Source organism: Anas acuta, chromosome 18, assembly GCF_963932015.1.
Source record: "Anas acuta chromosome 18, bAnaAcu1.1, whole genome shotgun sequence".
Taxonomy (NCBI): domain Eukaryota; kingdom Metazoa; phylum Chordata; class Aves; order Anseriformes; family Anatidae; genus Anas; species Anas acuta.
Genome location: NC_088996.1, coordinates 11,455,926 through 11,480,129, shown reverse-complemented (window position 1 = coordinate 11,480,129; position 24,204 = coordinate 11,455,926). Strand labels below are relative to the sequence as shown.

The 24,204-nt window shown below is 41.1% G+C and overlaps 1 long non-coding RNA gene across 2 annotated transcripts in view; it reads right to left on the bottom strand.

Moving 5' to 3' along the window:
• Positions 1–873: 873 nt before the first annotated feature.
• The window catches only part of LOC137841788 (uncharacterized), a 99,118-nt gene continuing 75,787 nt past the window's right edge, over positions 874–24,204 (bottom strand). Inside the window, exon 4 of one of the 2 annotated variants that reach the window (XR_011088741.1) lies at positions 874–2,366. This is a non-coding gene — a long non-coding RNA (uncharacterized lncRNA). Of the gene's footprint in view, positions 2,367–8,855; positions 10,377–24,204 lie in introns of those variants that run through there. The other variant, XR_011088742.1, reaches the window with a different exon arrangement.

The following is a 24,204-nucleotide window of genomic DNA, read 5'->3' as shown; positions in this document are numbered from 1 at the left end:
CATCCCATCTGAGCTGGGATACCGAGCCAGTTCCAGTAAAGCTCTCACAGTCCCATTCCCAGTCCTGAACAGTGCAGATAAGATAAAAATATATGCTACCTAATGTTTTTGCATTCAAGTACACTAGTACCCTTAGGAAACATAGGAAAGTTGTAGTTTGTCAGGGAAATACCAGGAAAACAGATGAGAAACATGGTAAAGTAACTACAAAACCTAAGAAAGGAGAGGAGGAGTGAGGAGCTAAGCATAAAGAAGTGAATAAAGCTCTCTGAACTTTGTTTCAGTTTCCAGAATTGCTCATTTAAGTTTGACTCAAAACTTATTCTCAGATTCAAGTCATTTATGATTCAGTGATTTATTTTTTTTTGATCCCTAATTCAAAGCTTTTCTGTTATCATGTTTTAGGTATAAGTGTATTTTGTATTCCTTCTTGAATTGTAAACATGAGATAGATAGGAAAAACAAAATTAAAATCAGCCCTAAACCATAATCCTACCAAAGAACAAGGTAGTATTGACTTGATAATATAATGTTATGGTAATTTTTAATGTTTTATTATAAAGTTATATAAACATCATGCTTCTTACTGCAAGTTCATGCATGTGAAAAAACACACAAGGGGAAAATGACAGGTGATTTTTAAAATGCCATATTTTGGGACACTTTGGCTAACCATTGATGGTTTCTTAAGACAGACCAGTAATGCTCTTTGAAGCATCTTAAAACACCAGCCACTGTTGGGATTTCTACTGATTGTCCATCTTTGAACTTTATACAGGGAAGTAAGCATATATATATATATATATATTTTAATAGGTGCTTTAAGGATTGTGGTATGTGGTTGTTTCTGAACTGGATGTTTCCTTGGATCCTACATGACTAACTGTAGATTACTAGACCATTTCCAACTGCAGGGGATTACAGCCTTTCTGACTCAGCTAATCTCCAATCTAATGTCCCTAGGTTCCTAAACACCAGAGGATACTTCTAATTCTTTAAACATACAGAAGCTTCTATGTGAAATATAAGGTATACATTCCCTTTCCCAAAATGTTCTTCAGGAGAGTGTAGATGCATGCAAACTAATCATAATAATCCATATTCACATCCATTTGGACAAGGGAGTAGAATATATACGCCCACGTGGTATTTTAGTTGAAAACAATCCCATAGATTGGGAAGCAAAAAGGAAGGTGGGCGACTTGGTTGGACTTTTAAATATTTTTTTATATTAAGTGAATTTAGCTGAGCACACATTTTGAAGGGCTGTTCTGAAGCTGATGCTAATGGCTTTGCCAAACCCCCAAAATAACTTACAAACGTAATGGTCTGAGGGATGGTTGAGCAGCATTTGCTGAATGCTAAATTCAGTTCATTGGAAAGAGGTATTCTGGCCTTATGAAAACAACCCATTTAATATGGACACATGAGTAGAACAGAATAGTCTAAAAAACTTGAGGATTATTTCAATAGCAGCTGGGCTGGTATTTATAGAAACCCAGTGATGTGCACAAAACAATGAGGACATTCTTGTGGCTGTGATGCCTTCAGTTTTTGTTGTGCTTGTTCTGGGTAAAAAGAGGTAGGAATAACAGGGTTGATTTTTTTTTTTTTTTTTTTTTTTTTTTTTTTTTTTTTTTTTTTTTTAGGAACAGATGTTTGTTAGAAAAAACATCTTTTTTCTTCCAATCATTGGCTGGTGAATAGGTAGTTCCCGAGACTTGCCATGCAGATGTACGGGCTGTTTTCCATCTTGCCTTATCAGTTAAAAGAGAAAAGTACATGATTGTATCTGCTATCCTGCTCTCAAGGTATTTGGAACAGCTCTTTTTTGATCTTTCCCTTTAAACATGCTATGTAACTGTGTTAAGATACCTCTAAGCCTTATTCAGCAGGAAGTGGAGTTCTTTCATACAGCACTGCAGCACATTAATCTAGGAGCCTATGACAACATATACTCATACAAGTCATATGGGCCGGCTCGACACAGAGTGAGCACAGAGCACGGTTACCCTGCATGGACTTGTCGTGGCTCTCATGATCAAAGCAATCACCCAAGCCCAAGCAGCCGCCCAAGCTGGGAGATGCCGTGCTATATCCAGAGTGGCCTAATGGAGTCATGTCTTTAAACCAGCAACAACCTGGCAAATGAAGAAACAAAATGTGATTGTATCTTACACGGAGCCGAGGGGAGCCTCTGCCCGCTGAATGGAGGTGAGGTTAGATGGAGTGCGAGGTCATTGCCGGGTTTTCTTTGAGCACCACAACACCGAGGTGACTCAATCGACCAGTGCCAGCATTTGTATTTTTTGAAGAAAAAAGCACGGTACTGCTGTTTTGGAGATTATCGGGACATCAGTGAGTATCTGTGGGAGAGGAAACAGAAACTGGAAATGGAAACTCCTACCCATGAAGGGTACAAGGTTCAGATCTAGGTGATAACACTTAGGCAGTGTCTGTTTCCAAAGGAAGACTTTGATTGTCTTGAACCACAGCTTTGTTCTTCATCCTAAAAAGCTGTGGGACAAGAAGCACCAAATTTCTGGTGACTCCTCCGTGTCTTCCAATGATGTCTGAATAACCCTGTGCATATCTGTAAATTTCTGGAGCAATTACTCAGAATAAAAATAAACTACTGGTTTGTGTAACAAATTACAGAGATTGCATATGAAAACAAAAACAAGCAAATAAGATTTCTTCCTGTAACTCTTCAAAATAAGTTCTCACTTTTGAAAGGAAAAAAATGGGCGAAGTCTTCATTGAATGTGCTTTTCCATGTTGCTTTAGTACCTGAAAACAAGTTTTGTACTAAACGAAATAACCAATTTGGAAACCTGCTTCTCTAATCATGAGTTTTGATCAGAAAACGTTAAGACTAGAACTGCATTAGGTAAATTGTACTAATCCTCTAACAATATATCATAGCAACTACAATCCCCGCCCCCCCCGAACTTCCACAGGCTGTCAAGGACAACAAAGCACATGAAAGATGAGGATCTCAGCTGTATCATTATTTCCCTGCAAGAAGCTGTTTCCCCCCCTTCCTCCCCATGAAAACAATACACCACCACACATGCACACCTTGGAGCTCAACAGATCTGTCACCTGCAGCTCCCAAGCTTTTTACTCATTTCTCTTATTGCAATGAACAGAGGACCCAACTCAAATCCCCTTTTGTAGTGAACAGGACACTAGCATTGGATCCTGACAGACTCATTAGATCCACAAAGAGTTTACTATCAAAACTCAAGCACACGAACAGCCTGCATTTTACAGGTGGACAGTTGAGGCGGAGAGAGATTTAGGGTGGATTTGTTTTCTTTCACTTTGGCCATCTAAAAATTAGGGATCTAGTCCAAACTAGTTACCTAAACTCTCTGTAATTAATGGAGGAGACAGACATAGCCAGAAAACAATTCAGCCCACTCATCTTGGACAGCTGTCTAACAGAAGGATGATTCATCCTCCCCTTGATTATCAAGGGAGTCTACATAACTTGGATGGATGGCGAGCTTAGCTGTGTCCCGTTCTCACCCACCGGCCCGCTGTTGTGTAACATCCTGCAGCACAGGTAGGAAATTACCCCAGACTATATTTCAGTGCCTTCATTTTTCTTCTGCAAGAGTTTGATCCAAACCCCACTCAGATGCGAAGTCCCCTTTTGAACGCAGTGCCAATTTGGCAGTGTTCGTGCTCCCTGTCCTCTCTTTGCCCTGGAGCAATCAATGCTTTGAAACCAGCTCAGGAAGTACGCAAAGTCTGAGAACAATTCACACGGGCTTTTATTTCTTTGGAATGATGTCAACACATCACTTTAAAGTATCACAAAAAAGATGCCATTTGGGAAAGAGAAGTTGACAGGGATAGCTGTTAAACACAATAAGAAAAATCACCTAATGTGAGGGTCTATAGAAATTAATAATTAATCTCTTAATACCAGGCAGCTGCACATACAGATCTCCAGTGCCTGCCAAGGAGTAGCATAATCCAGGCAGATCTGTCCCACTATCGAAAGAGAAGGGTGGGGCAGTTTCCTTATCACTATCTAAAGTTACTGAACAATTTAATTTGTATTATTCATGGTGTTACAGCTGTCTGCAGCATGACAATGGCAGTTGCATTGTGCTAGGCATTTCCTGGGGGAAAGGAGCACCCAAGATTTCTGCTTCAAGAAGGAGAGACATTGACAGACAAAAAGCTCCACCAGCCAGTCTACTAGAGAAATAGGCAACCAGCATTTTTCTCCTTGCTGCTTTGCCAAGTTACATGCTCGCAGAGCTTACTGAGAGGGCTGTGGAGCTCAACGCTTTCAGCAGGGGCTCCAAAAAATCTGCCTGCAGTGCTCCAGGTACCCCAGCAGCGAGTGGCACCAGCTGCTTCGGCGGAGCTGCAGACACCTTACAGCAGCCAGATATGGGATAACCTAACACTAAGGGAGATTTCTTTCCAGAGTCTGACAGTCAAAGTTTGGGCTGAGTCCCGAGGAGTGAGAACGTATAGCTAAATTGCTCTGTAGCATTTCCAGGTCTGGTACTGGGTATTCTGGACCTTCAGTGACTGAAGTCCTCGGAAGCTGTCATCTCTCCGGACAGCACACAGATACTCTGAAAAGGTTACCTCACATCCCTCCCACCTTTAGGAAACACACGCTGAGATAGCTTTCAGTCTCTGCCACCCACACCCCAGTGCTGATACTGTGATAATTCACAGCTATTCCTGTGGAACACGTCCAACAGCGCACCCCCCCTCCCGTTAAAACAAACAAACAATAACAACTAAAACCACAACGAGCTTTAGGGGAGGACTGGATTAGAGCAATGCATGACTCTATTTTCCCCAACACTTCTCCCACTCACAGATACTGAATGAGATCCCAGTCTCTTATTTAACTCTGCTTACTGTCAAGACTTTGGAAAAAGGGCTACTGCAGCTTACATTTTGCAGACTTCATTGCCATGCCAGCTCACACCTTCTAAATCCCAACTCTATTTACATGAGGGTGGGGCATGTAAATCCATGGAGGAATTATTCTAACAAAGCAACCTACTGCCACCACTTGATCAGAACAAGCTTTGCAGGAAAAAGTACTGAGCTTGCTTGCAAGGGTCATTTGCCTTAATTGAAGAAGTGGAAAATATTTAATTGCGTGTGCTTGTGGCACTCTGTGAAGAAAGAAGCGTCACGCTGCTTGTTAAATGCATTGTGAATATAATGTTGGACGTGTGTCCGTCCTGGGGTCTCTGGGAAAGAAGAATGAGCATAAAATATCCCATGTACATGATACCTAACTTTCACATGCTGTTCATTACCTAGCTATTCCCATTCATTTATGAGCTTTTTTTTCTGTTCTGATGATTGCTAAGAATTATGCACAAAGACAAACACAGCACAAATCACAACGAGAAAAATTGAAAACAGCCTCAAAGGCTGTACTGCAAGGTGGAAAGCATTGAAATGAGAGGGCAACTGATGATTTCTTTTCTTGTCTTAGTGTTTTCAATGCTGTAGCCACCTAAAGAGCAAGTTATGGAAATACCTTAATCTCAGGAAATAAAGAATCCAACTGAACAAGATCATTGTATTTCCAGTAACACATTCCTACAGGGATGCATGTGTGTGTTCAGTCACCTTTATATGTGTAGGGGGTTGAAAAAGCCCTTTTGGCACTCACATCCTGTACAAAGTGATACAAGGGTACCCAGAGTGTGAAAGTTGCTGGAGCTTTGTCACTGAATTCAGATCATGATGGCACACAGCGAGCAAAACAGTCTTTACCTTTTCTTTTTCCTGCAATGCCATAGGTCAAAGATGGCAAATGCCATTAGGCTTAGGGGCCACCTCCAGTTGCTACCAAGCACTTGGGTATGGTGCCCAGCAGTCACGTTTGTGCTGTGCCCACCTAGCAGACCTGGTGTGGCTTTGCTTCTACCCAGACACACTCAGATGAACACCCCCAGGCATCCTGGAAGGAGATAATGCTGCTGTGTCCACCACATCCATTTACTGAGCTCACTATCAGCCACCAGCACCCTCTGGTACAGACTGTGTGCCCATTGGCTGTGTTTTGGGCAGTTTCTCATATCAGCACATGAGTAACAACAGGAGTATTGGTGATCATTGAACACACAGTCCTGTACTGCCTCAGAGCTGACTTTGCAGGAGCTACCTCTGCTCTGAAGTACATTTCTGTTTCTATAGCTCTCCACGTGGGTTTGAATCGTAGACAGCCCTGGTGAGACGATGATCTAAACTGACCTAAATTCCAGGTCAAGCAAAATTTAGGTTAATTTCACTGATGTCATTTTTTAAATTTTAATTGGCATAAACTCTCTGGGGCAGGGACTTTTTCCAGGGAGTGCGTGTACAAGCTAAATCCACTGATGGAGTCTCACGCAGTTTCTGAAACCCCTGACTTCCAACCTTTTTTATGTTTACCCTTTATGCATTTGTATCAGGGCATTTCCTTCCTACCACTTCAGGAAAAAAAGACACACACATACATCCACACAAAAGAGGGGATGAAGGCAGTGATGCTAACAGTGCTGCTAGAGACAGCCATTTCTGTAGATTGAAAGATCGGGAAAACATAAATGCAAACAGAGAGCCCATTAAACACTGGTGGAAAAATGGAAGCTCTGGAATGTCTCCAATATAACTAAAAAGCAATCCAGGACTGGAATGATTCTGTGTTTGTTTTCTGTCCATTTTTCATGATTTGCTCATTGTCACTTCATACCCTCCCAATATCATTAATAGAGCTGACCAATGCTATTTCTAAGAAAAATATTTTCATTAAAAAAAAAGACATTTTCCTGAAAATAATTTTTCTGAACGTGATGGTAAATTGCTGAAATACTCCTTTTTCTATAAACAGTTGACCTTTTTTAAATCCATTTTTGTTGAAAATTTTACTGGAAAGATTAGCAAATCTTTGTCAATTAATCACATACATAACATTTTTACTTACAAGATATGTTGGAAAGAAGTGCAAAATACTGGCCATCTGTAAGACGATGAAATACAAGCAGTGTTGCTTGTGGGAGCACCGTAGTTCATGTTTTATAATTTTATGTTATAATTTGAGTGTTTCTGACAATCATCTCAAAAAATCACATTAGTATTTACAGTATTAAAACTAAAGTATGTTGTGACAAGGAGAAGGCTGCTCAGCAAAGCCTTATTTCACATGGGTATTTTTGCTCCCCCTGTTCTGCCATCCTTACTAAACTCTTCTTGAGACATTGGGTGGATGAACCTTTCTTTCCAGTGCTGTATCCTCTCAAAATAACACATCCCATCTGTTTTCCTCTCTTTCCCATCTCCAACACAGGTCAGCACTACATATGCCAGAATTTCCCTGTATTCATCCTTTTTCTATCATGCCCTTATAACATGGATGCTCAACTCCACCTATGGATTAATTCCTAAAACTATCTGGAAATTAATCTCAGGGTGAGGTTATGAAGATAACATGAGCCACACATGGGGATGGATAGCTTGGGAAGAGCTTCTGAGCCCCCAGAAACCTGGTCAAAGCCAGAGGGAACGAACTGGTGTCCCCAAGGCTGACGCAGGAGGTGGCTCTCCAGCAGGGCCACAGCCACCCCGGGGCAGGAGCACCTCGCCCATGGGCAGAGTGAGGTGGGACTGCCCCAGGTAGTGCAGGGATTAGGTGTGGCAAGGGAAAAAAAATAGGAGTAGCCAGAAAATGACATACAGGGGATGAATTGTGACTAGTTTAGGGGGAAAGGAGGTTCCTCAGCTACATATTAAAGAAATATCTTAATCACAGTAATCGCTTAATTTTGTGGGTAATTACAACTCTGCTCTTCCCTCACTTCCCCGCCCTGTCAGTGGCTAATTCTGTACACACCGTGTCCACATTAAATATTACCTTGCTGTATACATGGGGTACTTATTTACACAGATGCAGTGCACTTTAAAAAGGAGGAGAGGGGGAAGGGAATGGGGAAGCACTGGAGCCAGGACACAAGGCCCAGCCCCACTGCAATGGTAATTTGTGGTTTTTCCTCCAACGTTTAGTAGCCACAAAGAAGTCTTAGAATTTTCTGGTCAGAACCAGGACTCCCCTGTTCCTCTGCAGACGAAACACTGAGCCCTTACACTCCAACCCAATAAATATTTCATCTGGTTTAGAGGGAGAAGGGGTGGAGTCGAGCAGAAATTGTGCTTCGCAAAAGCAAACGACAGCTCAGACCCTCTGAAAACCAAAGCCTACCTTGGCTCCCACCTTTTGGTGTGTGCGCATGGGCATCTCTTTGTGCCCGAGTGCACAGAGGTGTGGAGAGGCCAAGCCCAGCAGCATTGGGTGCTGGGCACCAACTGCAGGGGTACTGCACAAAATGCCAAGCTGAAGAACACAAAACAGTATCTTCATGGTAAAAAACATCATATACTGAGAGGAAACTCAGAATCTAAGCAAGTCTGCAAGGACTTAAAATGTACTAAGACAAAGGAATAAAAATTTAATCCACTCAGCCTTTATCCTGCCCTGCTAATCAATAACCAATATTATGATGCCAGAGATTAGAGAAAAGAGATTCCTGATGGGGTATTTGTTTCAGCCTCTGCTGTTTTACTCTTTAAGTGTTATTTTGGTCAATTTTTTCTGCCAATTTGGAGCATTTCCCATAAGTTTGATTATCCCTCCTTGCCTTCCTGCTCTGATTCGAGTAGATGCTGTGATCAATGGCTCATTTACCAAAGAGATGCAGCACAAACCTTTGAAATGTCTGGACATCATGTAGTGCTATGTGCCTTCGGATAATCCTTGGGATGCAAGCATTATGCACAGCTCCAGAATACAATCCAGTAGGAGATGATTGAATTTAAAGTGTCAGAATAAAAGTTAACAAATAAAAAGCAAAATGTTTGACAAGATTATACCAGCAGGAAGGTAGGTAAACCAAAACACATTGCAAAGCAGGATTTCAGACCTGTATGTATATGTTGTACATGCGAGCAGGAAGGTTTTCTGCAAACCAGTGCATAGGTGGCAAACCAATGTCAGGTGTAAGCAATCAATCATGTTTATGTCCTGAAGAATACCTTTTTCTTATTCCTGGTGTTAAGAACTTATGTCCCTATATGCATTTCTGTGCTTCTAACTACAGATGTGCGACTCTTCTCATGTTCCTGCACAGATCAGATACACCTTTAGACCGAGGCACTGCCTCATACCCCAGTGTGATACCTTGCTACATTTTCAAGAGGCAAATGGCTCTCTAGGAAGCCTTAACTGCTAACAATAAAATCTTGAAAGAGTCTCATAAAAAAATAGCTAAGCAGCCAACATCATAAAGAGTCATCGTATGAACTGCTGCAGCTCTCCAAAGAAAATAAAATATAAAAGGCATGATGCCCTCCAGTGTGACAATGAGGAAGAGAAACCTATGTCTGTACACTCAGCAACAGGAGAATAATTTAATTTTGTATATTAACATAGCAGCTTTCAAGAATTCATGTTGGCCAAGCACCAAAGTAAACCATCTACCCAGTCACTTTGGACAAGTAAGCTGTGATAAAGCAAAGGTTTGAAATCAATACACAGATTTAAGTAAGAAACTCCACAAGTCGTTGAACGGGAAGAGAGATGACAATCCAGATCTGCATTTCCAAAGTAAGCTGAAGAGAGATGGACATGGGAATTTGCAGGAGGACTGTTTTCCCATAGCCCATAACCACTATGAGGAATAAATCAGGGGTAGAAATTATTTAGGGCATGACTCTAATCTAACTAAGTGCTTTTAGTGCTGAAGGGAAATGCCCACGGTGCTCTCCTGTCGCTGCCCTGTGAGGGATTTACATTCAGTTTTCCATAGATACTGAGAGGAAGATTTAATTCATTCTCTGGCTCATCCTGGCCCTTTCCAGCTGATAAAACCGAGGATCTGCTGAGGGCTTGGTGCAGGCAGGAAACAGTTCCATGAGAGCAGCAGCCCAGCTGTGTTTGTCCCCACGAGCCCACCCAGCCCGGTGGGCCAATGTTCATGGTGCTGCAGTGCCACCTCTTCCAGGGATCGGGTCCATCTCAAAATTACAGCGTCATGTCACACTAATAATATACAGGAATAGGAATCGAGACGAGCCGCACTTAGAGGAGTCTCTCAGTAAATGACAGAGTTAATTGCCCCTGAAGATTTAATGTTTTATCCTTTATTTAAACTCCGACTGGCCCCTCGTATCACTTCGAGACTAAAAGCCGCAGGTTACTGCATTATCTCTGTTTGCTCCATTAATTCTCCAGGCTGTCAGGCTTCTTCTTGAAATGCTGAGATTTGGGTATGTTAGCTGTCCTGACTGTGTTTCAGAGCAGATGAGCAGTGTCAGGATCAGGTCGTATACAAGCTACGTGTCTGAAATATTCATATGAAAAACAACAAAATCAGCACCACAGATGCCCGGGTCTGCCTGCTAGAGCATGAATAGCTGAGCCCTTTCTGCAAGGACAGTAGAGTCAACATCAAGTGAGCTGGAAAAAGGGGTTAGCATCAGTTATTCTGGTGTATTTCTCTGGACCACAAGGTCAGAGGTTTGGGACTACTCTGATTTATCAGCCCTTTGCTTATTTGCAGGCTGAAGTGATTAGTGTAAAATAGCAAACAGTCCTTCAGTAGCCTGTTAACAAGCCTTGTCTGGGTGATAGCCTGAATTTGGGGATTTTCTGGACCAACCAATTGATTTCAGATTTCAATTTATGACTAATCTGATTAAAAAAAAAAAAAGAAAAAAAAAAAAAGTACATTTTCTAAATGAACGTGTAGGATTTTTTAGCCTTTGGCTGTATATGTCTTTGGGTGAAGATCTCTGTATATTTTTCTACCCTCAGAACAAAAAAATGGGGAGTCTTATATGAAGCATTTAGTACTGGCATTTGTAATGTGCATAGAAAATTCTCATGTAAGTTAAAAAAAAAAATAAGTCTGAGATGACCACTTAATTTTGGTATGATTGATACTGTTAAGAATGAGAAATGTTTTCATTTGGCTTGGTTAGATGTTGACATCTGTTCTTATTTGATAACTCATCAATTAATGTTAAGAGGAACAAAATGTATTTGATTTGTACAAGCCACAATTTGAAAAGTAAAAATTATTATGAAAAAGCCACCTGGTTTCATTGGCTTGCACTTATAAAAAAAAGCACAAAAGTAAAAAGGTTCTGAATAAAACTCACTGGTTCATTTCTCATTTATTTTTAACTGCCTTTGAAAATTTTCAGAGTGAAAAGGTGACAAGAAAAAACAAACTTTTCTGATATTCCTTCAATTTGATTAAGTTAAGATACAGCTAAAGATACAGGGAAAATAATTGTTATATTTTAAATACCTGATTTTAGTACTGATGCTGTCTCCTAACTTAAATGAAAAGAAAGGCTGAAATTGGAAATAGACATTATTTCCTAAATATTTGAAAAGCTGCAAATATCATGCTGTTTAAAGTGATAATAAATCAGCCTAGATTCTGAAGCATATTTATTATGCTTGGAATTAGCAATAATAAAACCCAAGCTTCTGCAATATTCACGGTGGAATTTAATGGAAATAAAATGAACCTCCACAGTTTGATTTTGCGCTTAAAGCATTGTCATATTTTTGGGCCCAAGGCACTTCTAAAATTACATTACTTGAAAAGTTGTAATAAGTGCATTCAAGTGTAAATTGACATATTTTTATCTGGGGTTTACGCGAGCCCGGTGGTCTCCCTTTACTCCTCTATCACCGCACACACACACCGAGGCGCAGCCTTGCTGCAGCGCAGGACCTGCGCCGTCCCTGGCACTCACAGCAACAGAGCAAGATGTGTCCAACGTGCCCTGAGAGAAAGGTCACTCTAATGCCTCCTCGGCTTTGCATTTTTCAAAGCCAGAGTGGTTTCAGGAACAGGATCTGTGAATAACTCTCAAATGAAATGAAGCTGTATGTAGGTTCCAAAAATAAAACAGAATTTCCATATGCTGATTTTTGCTAAGTTTATCAGCTTTTTTTTTAATTTATTTTTTTCTTTGTAATCTACACATTTCACTGCACTTTTAAAAGAAATGAACTTCTTCCTTACTCACTTTTACCTCCAGAAGTCCAATAGTCTGGTTCTGTGAACATTCTCACATATTTTCTTCTTATTAAAAATTAAAATACTGGTTTAAACATAACTCCATGAGAGTTACTGTCATTGGGATAGCCTCAAACAGGGCTACCCTAACACTGCCAAGAACAAAAAAGAAAAAAGAAAAGAAAAAAAAAAAAAAAAAGAAGTATTTTTGAAGAGGCTGGCATCCAATTCATTTGGATTAATATTAGTTGAGAAAAATTTGGACATGATTTAAACCTACATTTTAGTGTTTACCAGTTGGATGTAACAATCTCCATTACGCCATAAACAGATGATTCTGACATCATCTGAGAAAGAACATGTATTAATAGGAATGACACTGGAGCAAGAAACATCCTGTTTTTTCAAGTATCTCAAAGAGTTTAAACATATGTGGTTAGTGGAATATAAACAAATAAATAAAATTATTTCCTATATGAATACTTTCCACGCAAAAGGGAGCAGGACTTTAGAAAACATTCTGTAAACAGGAACCTGCAAAAACAAACCCCAAGTCCAAATAGATTGTTTGGTGAAATGCAGATATGGAAATGCATGTCACAACCTCCATGCACGTCCACTTTATTTTCTATTTGTATTGCAACTATACGAGATTTTTTCTAGCATACAACATCGCTAGCTGGATTTAGGAAAACTTGCTGAGGTTCACGTTCAAGCCAGGCTGAACAAGGCTTCATGTGAATTTTGTCTAAGCTAAGGTGGAAAGCATGCAGACTAAATATGGTTTTGATGAAACTAAGCCACTTCAGCTCAAGGTTTGCATTAAGGGTTTCGTTAGTTCAAACCTGAAATTCGAAGTTGAACACCAGCTCACAACCTCACGTGAGTATGAATAATAGGGACCCCATTCGTGCACCTCCAAGTGCCACGGTTCATTTAGCTCCACTGTCCCACACTTTCATGTGGCTTTAATTTTAAATTATTAAACCCATCAAGATGTAATCCTCAAATAATTTTAAATTTTGTATTATTTTTTGGCTATAATACACAATGCTAGCCTTACTCATATTAGTTATTACCAGTAATGGCAAAATAAAAGGAGGTTTTTTTGGAAACACAGAGCAACCTATTGATCTCCAGAATTAAGCTGCTACCAGGCTGCTGGTTAACTACATGATAGCTCATGATAAAGATGAAACAGTGCAACACAAAGCTCACTTCTTCCAGAATGTGAAGAGAGAGGAATGATAGGAAAAACAAACAGTCTGGGAACAGGGATGTTGGTAGGGACGGCAGAGCTGAACGTGATGAGCTGCTCTCTGTGCCTGCCAGCCACCTCCCCCAGACCATGTGTCCTCTCCCCAGACCTGTGCACTCCTCTGGAAACTTGTTCAGCCCCTTCTCCAAGACTTCATTTGTGTGCATTATTTGCCAGATTGATTAAGCAGAATGTGCACTAATTTTCTTCCTCTGTCCATCCCTATTTCATCATCAGATGAAACCTGTTTCAATGTGAACTGTGCACGTATTCAGTGCTCCTGGCTCTACCTGCAGCTGATGTGCTTCAACATTGCTCCACTGCCCTCCTCAGAGCTGCACCTTAAATAACAGATGGATTAAAATCACTACAGGTCTCACATGGAAAGCAGTATTCTCACATCTGATGAACAAAACCACTGAGGTTTTCCAGTAAATCCTGCTCTTAGTTAGGCTAATATATTAATGTTGCAATTTTGCTCTCAGTCTTCAGACAAAAGCTCTACCCATGGCAAAACATTTACTGAAAAAAAAAAAAAGTGATTGTAGAGGCAGCAATAGGATGTCTGTGTTGCCAGCTCTGTTGACTTCATCCCAAGTCTAATGATATTTTGTAAGTGGATCTCAACTTTCCCTCAAGAGGAAAAGCAATTTTTTAGTCTTTATGCAGAGCAAGGCATGAAAACACAATCTTCAAAAAATGAGAGCATTTCACAATTTTGAACACGTTTCTCAAATTACAGCGGGCTTGCAAAGCCAGTGCCATCCTCACAGGGAGCCTGCTCTGAGCCTCGATCCTCACTGTATTACAGAGAAGGTGCCTTCCACAAACAGGCATGGGAAATCTCCAGATCCAACGTCCTCCTCATGTATTCTACATGCTTTAAAATGATTATGTAAAGCAAAAAGCCAACCAAAAACCCACTCAAAGTGGCAATCCTCCTCCAAATGGCAAATTGTGTCACAGACATGCAGAACAAGTGGATTCCCTCTGCTCTAGCTGAGAAGGGGACATTCAAAGAAGAGCTAACGGATGGAAATATGTGATACCAGCTCACAGCTGCTGAATGGTCTCAAACCATGTTTTAGTGCATTAACATTCTCAAAGCTATCAGTCCAGTAATGTTATGGAGACATATCTGCATGGCTATGTAAAGCAGAATATGCTTCATCCTTTAGTCAACTTATAGGAGAGGAGCTCTCTCTCGAGATTTGCTCTCAATTTGCCTCCACCTCACCTATTTGAGACACAAAATAGTCCCCTTCATCATGGCTTCTAGCCTCATTAAAAAATACAAGAAAAAGAAGCAGAGCTAGAAGAGGGATTTTTATTTTATTTTTAAATTCAGGGCCTCTTAACATATTGCAAAACCATCTTGGCAAACTCGAAGACACTGAATTATCTGAAAAACGACTCTCAGCAGCCCAGCCCAGTCCATTAGTCGTGGGCGTACATACAAGGACATTACAACACAAAGCATGCAGGACTAAGTCACCTCATCGATCCTCCCAGCGCAGGACAGGTTGGTTTTCTGCCTTCCCTTTCACCATTCTATACCTTTTAATCTCATAATAAATATTCCCCTTCTGCAATGGAAATTTGTCCACTGCGGGGACATTTATAACTTGTCATCGGATGTTGGACCAATGTAAACACATCGTGAGCAAGCACGCGCACCTCAACCTTTTCACTCACAATTGTTTCTGACATAAAGAACGACTCCTGGATGTTTCTGGTCCTGCGTGCCACATCCTGACAGCATAAGAAACAGGGTGTAGTGCCACTAGCCCATGATTTACATAGTGTGCATTATATCACTACTTAACTCAGCTCTGTACATCCAGCGTAAGCCCCATTTTTCTGTCTGAAAAGACAAGTAAGGAATGGTAGGAGATGCTTCATTATTGCATGTCTTTAAGTAGAAGAAGAGCCTATTTTTAAACTGATATTTTGCAGGTCATTAATCCACAACCTGGATGTGAGCCTTTAGCTCTTGACCTCCCCAGTGACCAAGTTATTTACTGAATATGAGAACAGGCTATTTTTCTTAGTTGTTTCCAAAAGACCTTGCACATTTTAGAGACATTATGGAGCATTGTAGCAGCCTTCATGATACCCAGTGGCTTGTATCCTTAATCCACCCTGAAAGATATACAGGGCATTTTAACAGTGACTCATGCCAGTGTAATAGAATGATTATGTAATGTCCTTAACATGTGATGCATATTATTATTACTTCTTGGATACTTCAGTCTAATAATTCCACATGGTATTGATATTGAGCAATTATCCAAAGGTACTGGAGCTGCCTGTCACCCACAGAAAATCTGCAAGAGCTTTATTGATACAGATCCCATATAAACTCCATGACCACAATTAACACAAACAACTAGGCAGAACTGAGCTTTTGGTACTGCCTGGAAAAGTAGATATAAGAGAATGTATAATGCATGTGTAATTATATCCTACAACAAATGAACACAAGTTTTGTTAAATTCAGGCTTTCAAAGTGACTTTCAGACAGTACTGATGATACAAACAGATAAGAGAGGGTGAATGCTGATCCGTGCAGATACTGAAACTTCTGTGTAGGATCAGAGCCTTGATCCACCAGCCCAATACCTGGTCCCTCAGAGCAGGCACTTCAGAGGGAAGGGAAATATGGAAGAAACAGCTCAAGATTAAATTTCCAATGAAAGGAACCAGAAGGAAATCTATTGGCACAAATGTTACCCTCCAGTTCCTCGTGATCAATTCTCTCTCCCTTTTCACATGTCTTCAATTACGACTTCTACACCTCCATGTCTACAGGTACGTTGACCCAGGACAGCTTTACCAGTGTTGTAATAAACCACAACAGCATACAAACAGTGACAACAGCACTTCACCACCTATCTCAGGACAGCAATGAATTAAAGAGGGTGTGATGATGAACAGGAGGTCCCCCCAGATGATACTTTCAGCTTAAGTTTCCATGGTTTAATCTGTGTTTTGGTTCAACAGGGAAGAACTCCCTGGTGGCGTGTTGTTTTAGTGGTTGGAGTATGACATAAAGTAAAACCCATAAGTTCAAAGTGTCTAGCTGTTTACGGGAATCCCACCACCCGAGAACTGGCAGGAGTGCCCCAGATTACTCATCTGCATTAACTCTTTGGATAAACATTTTCCTGTTGAGCGTAAGGTCGAGCTGCACATTCACTAACAAAAAAACATGTTCACAAATAAACACAACATATGTCTGAATTATGGGCTTATTTCATACAAAACAAAACAAAAAAGATATATTTACCCAAGGCAGCTCATCATGACATGTTCATTTTCCAGACTAGCAAGTCTTCCTTCTATGAAGGGATCTGGGAGGAATAATTACTAGGGAACAGAGATCTGAATATTAATGACTGACAGCCCCTCAAGAGGTAGGAACGGCATTAAACCATGCCAGATACGTGAGACGTGAGCTTGAGGATGCTTTGTAACTCGTGCTCCACCACGAGCTTGGAAGGCGCAGGAGCTGGCAGGCATGCTGGGTCTGCCGCAGTGCTTCTTCTGAGAACTGAACTGGGAAAGCGATCTAATGCTCTAATGGCAGAAACACCTACGTCTCCTACATATACCATAATAATTTATTGGCATCCATTGAATTTCCATGATGTCAAATAAGTGTGAAGGAAAATAGACTGCAGCTAAATGGAGGAAGGGAGTGTGTAGCAAAAATACAGGAAGGCGCAGTATTTTTCCGCTTTCTCCAAAGAAGGAGGCGGCACTTTTAAAAGTAAGGTTTGAAACAGAGACCCAGCTTACAATGCTCACTGTTCAGAGATTCTGCTTCAGAGCAGATCCATAAACCCACTCCGTTTTGTAACATGCTACAGTTGCGTACATCAAGCACTGAAGGTAAGGCTGCATTTATGGCAGATAATATTCAGGCAGGACAAAATGTCAGGGTAGTTGTATGTTAGGTCTGGAGATACCTCTATCCCACAACATGCATTTAAAGACAATTTAGTAATGTTTTCTACAAAATATCAGAAGTCTGAAAGTTCAGAGAATTATGTTTGTAATTCAGCACACATCTCAATTGCTTTATAATATACTTCTTTCTTTTTTTTTTTTTTTCTTCAGTTAAGCAGCGATGTGACACCACCTCTATTTTCTCCTCTTGATTTTCCCACAATTTTATTTTATTTTTTAAACAAACAAACAAACAGTAAAAGGGACAGACTTCTGGTAAAGCCCAGAGCCTATGTGTTGCTTTTTAACAGGAACGCTTATAGTCCAGTGCTGCAGATTTCAGACTCAGAAGAATAACATGATGCTATTTACTGGAAAACAAACTGGTTCAACGCTCTGCAAATGTGAACAAGCCAGCAAATAATTCCCAAATAATCTAGTCCCAGGAGCTTTCTGGGGCCTGCTGGCAAGTCTCAGACTAAATTGCCTGGTCACCGAAGGAAACATAAGCAGTGAAGGGCTTTGCCATGAGGACCGTGCAGCAGCCACCCTGACCTGATTACAGGATGGAGCTGAGCCCTGACTTCCTGATGAACAGACCCATCAAAGGGGTAGGACTGTCCTTTTCCCATAGTTTTCCAGCTTTATCAGGTCCCTGCGAGGTGCCCAAATTTAAAGTGGCTTTGCAGCTCTAGCAAACCCTGTCTCAAGTCCTACAGAAGCAGCAGAACGGCCCTGCCACATGCAGCATGGTACAGCCAAACACCCTCTAGCTCCTGCTTCCTCAGAGCCCATCCCCTTCATTACCCAAGAGATTCACACTTGCAGTAAAATTGTAGTGCTCTGTACGTTTTTTCTCTAGCATAAGCTCAGAATTCTGAGCTCTCCTAACTCAGAGTTAGCAGAAGTTAGCCCTGATAACACAGTCAGATGGAAACAAAATCCTCAGTCCTGCTAAACAAAGATCACCCTGGCCTCACCCTCACAGCACTAAGCCTTTCCACCTTGATCCAGCTGCCCTGTTGCTATTTATGCACTGGGCTTAGGAGCCAGTTGCTGTTAACTGAACACCTGCAGTGACTTGAACCTTGGCTCACTGCAGCCCTTAACTCCTTCTGTCCCTGGGGCAACCCACCCGTGGGCTTCCTGCCACATCTCCTTCTGCATCCTCCAGCCTGAAGTGCCAGGGTTGGTATTGAATATCTCTTCCTTAGAGTTAAACATGACAGATTTGCTCTGCACTTCATTTTAAATAAATGGGTTGGAATCTTTTTGGGCTAAGATGGCAAGCCCTGCTTCTCTGCCAAAAATCCCAATTTTTTCTCTGCCAAAAATTCCAGATCCTCCTGCCTGCAGTGAGAGTTGCGGCTGATGAACAAGGGCAAGGTTTCCCTTGCAGTCCTGCTGTTGACCCCAGATTACAATGGCTGCAGACAAACATCCCCATTCTGATCCCCACATGTCAGGGGAACCGATCACTTCCCCCAGCTGCCTCCTCCTTCCCCTGCCAAGAGTTAGCACCTTCTATCACCAAAGCTGCTCATGGAAATGTACCCTTCTTTCCCTGGTATTTTTGGGGGCATTTTTGCTGGAAGAGGCTGGGAGATGCTCACCAGCCTGGAGGCAATGTCCAGCAGCTTCTTCACCAGCACACTTGTGCCTGGAAGACATCTGTCTGTCCCGAGCTGAGGAGTTTGAACCCCCCTCTGCTATTCAGCAGCTCTGTGGTCTGCAGAAGGAGACTTCACTTCTCCATGGCTCAGCCTCCACATCTGCAAAAAATGAACCTAACAGCACCCAACCCTTCCCATATGCCTGCCTGATTCACATGAACCGCCTGAACTCCTGCAGACAACCAAGAGTTGCTAAAGCAGTAATTAATTTGCGGTACCGGACCCGAGATGCCTTGAAGGCAACTGATATTTCAGAGGTGGATGCTCTGAAAAACTTGGAAAAATGTCATTAAACCTCTTGGCTTTGGCAAGATGCTGAAAACTGATTAGCATCTCAAATGTTGGTCACACCATCTCCTTCTGGGCACTACAATTAAAATTTAAAAAAAGAAATTCAAGTGCAACTGAAAAGAGTAGAATATAGTACTGCTGCAGCTAGTAAGTATTACATGTAACCTTCAGCAAGAAAAGGGATGACAGATAGGCCAGCAAGGCCAACTCAGAATTTTTGTACTGATTTAAAGCAGAGAAGCCACAGTTGGTAGTTTATCAATTCCAGTGGAAACCAAGGATCATGGAACTTAAAGATATTAATCATTGTGGATTAGAGAACCCAAGGCTTCTATTAATTTCCCTGTCTGATTTCGTTATCTTCTCAGATTTTCCTGTCATTTCTTTAAGACTTCTCTTGTAAATTTTGCGTTTAAAGCTGTAAGAAGGCCATTAGAAGATGGCAGGAGTCCTGTACTTTTCTCGTAATGAATTCTCAAGTTACACTGGGTTTTCCTATGCCAAACAAACTGAAGCCACACACAATTATACATCGGTTGCACTGAGCAGACATTCTTCAGTAGGATCTTCTATTTTTAATTCAGTTACTGCAATAAACTAGCTAAGGATTCTGGTCTTTACAGCCTTGTTATTTTGTATAAAAATAAAGCATTAGGAACAACTGCAGTGTAAACATACACACGGTACATTATTCATGCAAATAATAATTTTGGTTTTGTTCTAATTGGGAAGAGTTAGGGCACTCTGGAAATGCTTACTCTCCATCGATCCAGCCTGTGCAGCTTTTGCTCCCTTTGCTCACTCCACAGCTTTCCCCCCCCTATGCTTGGGGTTCTTAAGTTCACCCCGAGCAAAGGTGGTGGAGTTTGGCAAATGGAGAAGACTGCCTTTTTTTTTCCCCTCCCATGCAGAGTGAAAAATAATTTGTCAGCCTATGAAAGCTAAGCTGAACATTTTCCCCTCTTGTTTCCAGGGCAAATGGGAGCAGTTATCCCCTTCTGCCCAGGCAGCTGCTGCTTCTCCAGCACAGGCTGGGATGCTGTAGAGGCTGATGGGCCCAAAGCAGAAATTAACATCCATAACCCCCATCCCAAGGTGGCTTCAATGAATTAGAAAAATTAATCTTACAAGTTTCTAAAGACTACCGCTTTTCTGACAGGGTCCCTATATAATGAAACGAGCCACATCTTTTAGGCTTGGTACATACACTAAATAGTAGGAGATGGAAACCTGTTACCACCTAAGCGCCTAAACCCCTTAAACAGACTGTTTCACTTAAAAACCCCTGTGATTTTATATCATAACAATTTGAATCCTCTCCCCTCATTAACTGGGTAACCTCAGGTCATGTTTTCAAGCTTCTTCCTACACCCATCACAACTTCACACTGACCTCCCCATCTCAATAAACGATTGAAAATGGCCCGTTGACGTCAAGAGCTGGAGCCTTGGGCTGGCCAGCAGCATTCCCCTGGGCCTAAAGGTTTTGATTCATGCTGACTTCAGGTCCATACCATTCAATTCAATGCAAATACTGGTTTCACAATATCACATGTACTGGCTGGACAGTCCTCTAAATAAATAAAATGCTTCCATAAAAGCTAGGAATTATTGTTAGCGTTGTATTACATTTATACTTTTGTACCGTTCCATTTGCAGGTTGTACTAAGGCAAAATCAACACATTCTGTTATTTTTTTGTTATTTTTACTGTAGTTTTGCAATTCAGTGGCCTATAATAAATAGTGGCCTGAGGGAACCTCTGTTTGTAAAACAGAGTTCCTTATTCATAAGTCAGTTAATAGAGAACTTAGCTTTGTTTTGTTCGCCTATAGCTGGAAATGTAACCCACTAGTGATGCTCAAAGCGGTGATGACACTTATTTTTCTCAAGAAGTAGAGAGAAAAAAGGGATTCCAAAAGTCACTAACTGAGGCATGAGGGAGGAAGAGGAGAGGAAAGTAGGAGAGATGCAGGAAGTATTTCTTTGATTTTATTTTATGTGACAAGTCTGCACTTTTTAGTAAGGAACTGCTGTGCACCACAGTATGCCAAAATTACTCAGGAAAAGCTTATTTTTGGATTCCCAAAGCCCTATTTTAAGATTTTTAAGCATGTCCATGCTGTCATTTGTTTCATTCAGTGCTGAATAATCTCCCCATTTATATACCACCTCCTCCCCCATCCACAAAGTGAGCATATAATATATTACAGGTTGATTTCCTTTGATATCCCCACCACTTACCCCGATCTCTTTGTAAACGCTTTTACCCTGCTCCCAAGCAGTCTATTAAACAGCTCCCAGGCAGACCGTGGAGCTGGGCAGCAGGATAGCTTTGCAATAAGTCTTAAATTGAAAGCTCTGCTGTGTCTCCCCACTGTGAGGGCCTGCTGAGATAGGCTTCTTTTAATATTGCCTTAATAGGCTCTTCAAACTCAGTTAATTAAGTTCAGTATATCTAGACAGACTTTCATTGCCTGCAGAGACCATGTGTCTTGGCAAATGGGAGCCTAGTCCTGCAACAGTTATTATCAATAGTGGTTTAGAGAAAGTGATTACAGCACTCGTGAGAAAATGTAATCACCTTCTATGATTTTGCTTGCTCTGCACATTGCTGATGAAGATTGTGTTCAGCCTGATCTAAGAACAAGCCCAGCCAGGGAGAACAGAGCAGGAGAAACCAGGGCTTCAGAGGGACCCAGGACCTGCTGGGGACCACTGCCTGCTCTCCTCACATACCCTTAAAGAGACGAGCTGCTGGGGCTGTTAATCACTCAATTAGGCCCTAATTATCAACGCCCCCTGCATCAAAAGGCCTCCCATGGCCAGGGAAAGGTTGCAGCCATTCACTTTGACAGGTGATGCCTTCCCCACATGCAATGCCCACAAAGGGCTCCTTGGAGCTGCCTGGGGGCTGCCCAGATTTTGGCAGCGCTTAGCCACCGATCAAAGCCAGGGACTGGCTGGCTGCACCGTGTCCCCTCTGTCTGAGGCAGATGTAGCATGGTTTTATTGATCATTCACCCTGCCTTGAGGCTAAAATGAAACTCCTGGCCGTGGGGAATGGGGCAGGAGGAATGTAGAGTTCTCTTCTTTCCACTGACAAGATGGAGAAGGTGAAGAAAATTTTAATGATGTGGATCCAAAATCCTAGATGTAAAAGCTACCAGCAGAATTCACACAAGTGCAGCCTCTGAAGTGAACTGTGCAGGTCAGATTCCTCTTTAATTGTAATAACGTCACTCACATAGAAAATTTGAAGTGAGACTCTCCAGGAGCTTGTCTTGACTGTAACCCTGTTATCAACAAGAAGGTTACTGGAAGCTGCTCTGCAGCTCTGCTACTGTAGGCAGCTATACAGGCAAGGAGAAATGAAGACAAAAGACAATCCTGGATGAGAATTCCCTATTCTGGGCAAAATGCAGGTATAGATTTCATCCCTTCAAATATGGCAAGTTAACACCAGGGGTTGTAATCATGGGCCTTTCCTTTTCTTCAGATGTAAATGTGAGGAAGACACTTGCTCCATCCTTAGTGTTAAATAAATTTTTTGGGAATATTTTGGAAATTCTTCTCCCTCCCTGAAGTTCCTCAGCGTGAAGATCACAAATACATTTACTTGCTCCTACATTTACTGGTAGGGCTGAAATTTCTTATTACTTATGCCTTTGTATTAAACATAGTTTGATATGACTCTCTATAATGATGGCTTAATTTGTAATTTATTTCTGATATTTAGCATATACAACTTGAATTGATTATTTCATGGAAGTTGTGCTTTTGAAGAGGAATAGAGGTCTTGGAGAGAACCATCAGTTCATCACAAGAACATGGTTATCAGGTTGGAGCAAGAACGTTCTAACATTTACAAGGGCATAAATAGGCAGTGGAAAACCAAGTTCAATAATCTGGCATTATAGGATGCTACAATAATACAATAATTCTCTCAGCCTTTCCAGTCCCCGTCTCATTTCCTGGGTTTTAACATTACTTTGGGTTATATAGGCATGCAGTGAGTCAGCCTGTATCAATTTTCCTAATCCTCACAAAATGTTGATAATTTGTTCAGCTGTTCTTTTTTAACAGAGTGACAGAACAAATGCGTAAGTAGATTCTTAGGTTAGTTATTTTTCTAATAGTTTCAAATTGGCATTCAGTTGAAAGCCAGAAAAGTTCGTGAGGAGGGATTTGAATTCCAGTATCCACAGTAAAGGCATTTGGTGGCATATTTTTTATCCTTGATTACATGATAAAAGTTGAGACAGAGAAAAAGAGTACTCTAGTCACCTTAGGGTTCCCTGAATTTGAATTCATAAACTTTTTGGCCTCAATCCTCTGTCAGTGTAATAGGAATCAGTCAGCATGGGCTAGTATGTGCATTTCACACTTCTGCTACTCATTTCTAAGGAGGTGAAATGTTGGAGATTAGCAGTATAACAGGACCTCAGCATTCCCAGGGTGGTGTTCAGGATTCCCCACTCCAAGTAATGCCACTAAAAATACAAGGGAATAAAATTCCTAAATGGTTATGAAAGAACAACACAAAGAGAGAAGAAATGCACTCTTCGTCTCTAGATCTTCAATCATCTTTCACCTGCATAAACTTGCTGTCATATACTAGTTGAAGATCACATGCAATTCTTTTTACCCTTTTAGGATTTCTTTTCTAGGCCTGCAAGTAAACATTCTGTAAAAGTTTCAGGTTATTTAAGAGAGTGCATAAAAATTACTGTATATATTTATAAGTTATGTCAAGTTAATATATAATAGAATCCTACAGAGAAGATTCCTGAACTGGAAACCCTGAATTATTCTTGCAAAGCCTGAGAATAGTGCCAGCATATCTTACAGATGTGTCATCTGTTCTTTCACCACCTAGGATTAAAAGTAATTGAAAGTGACGTTCAAGGCAATCCTCATAGCCAGTTATTTGTTTTCTAAATAATAAGCTAGAAGATTTTA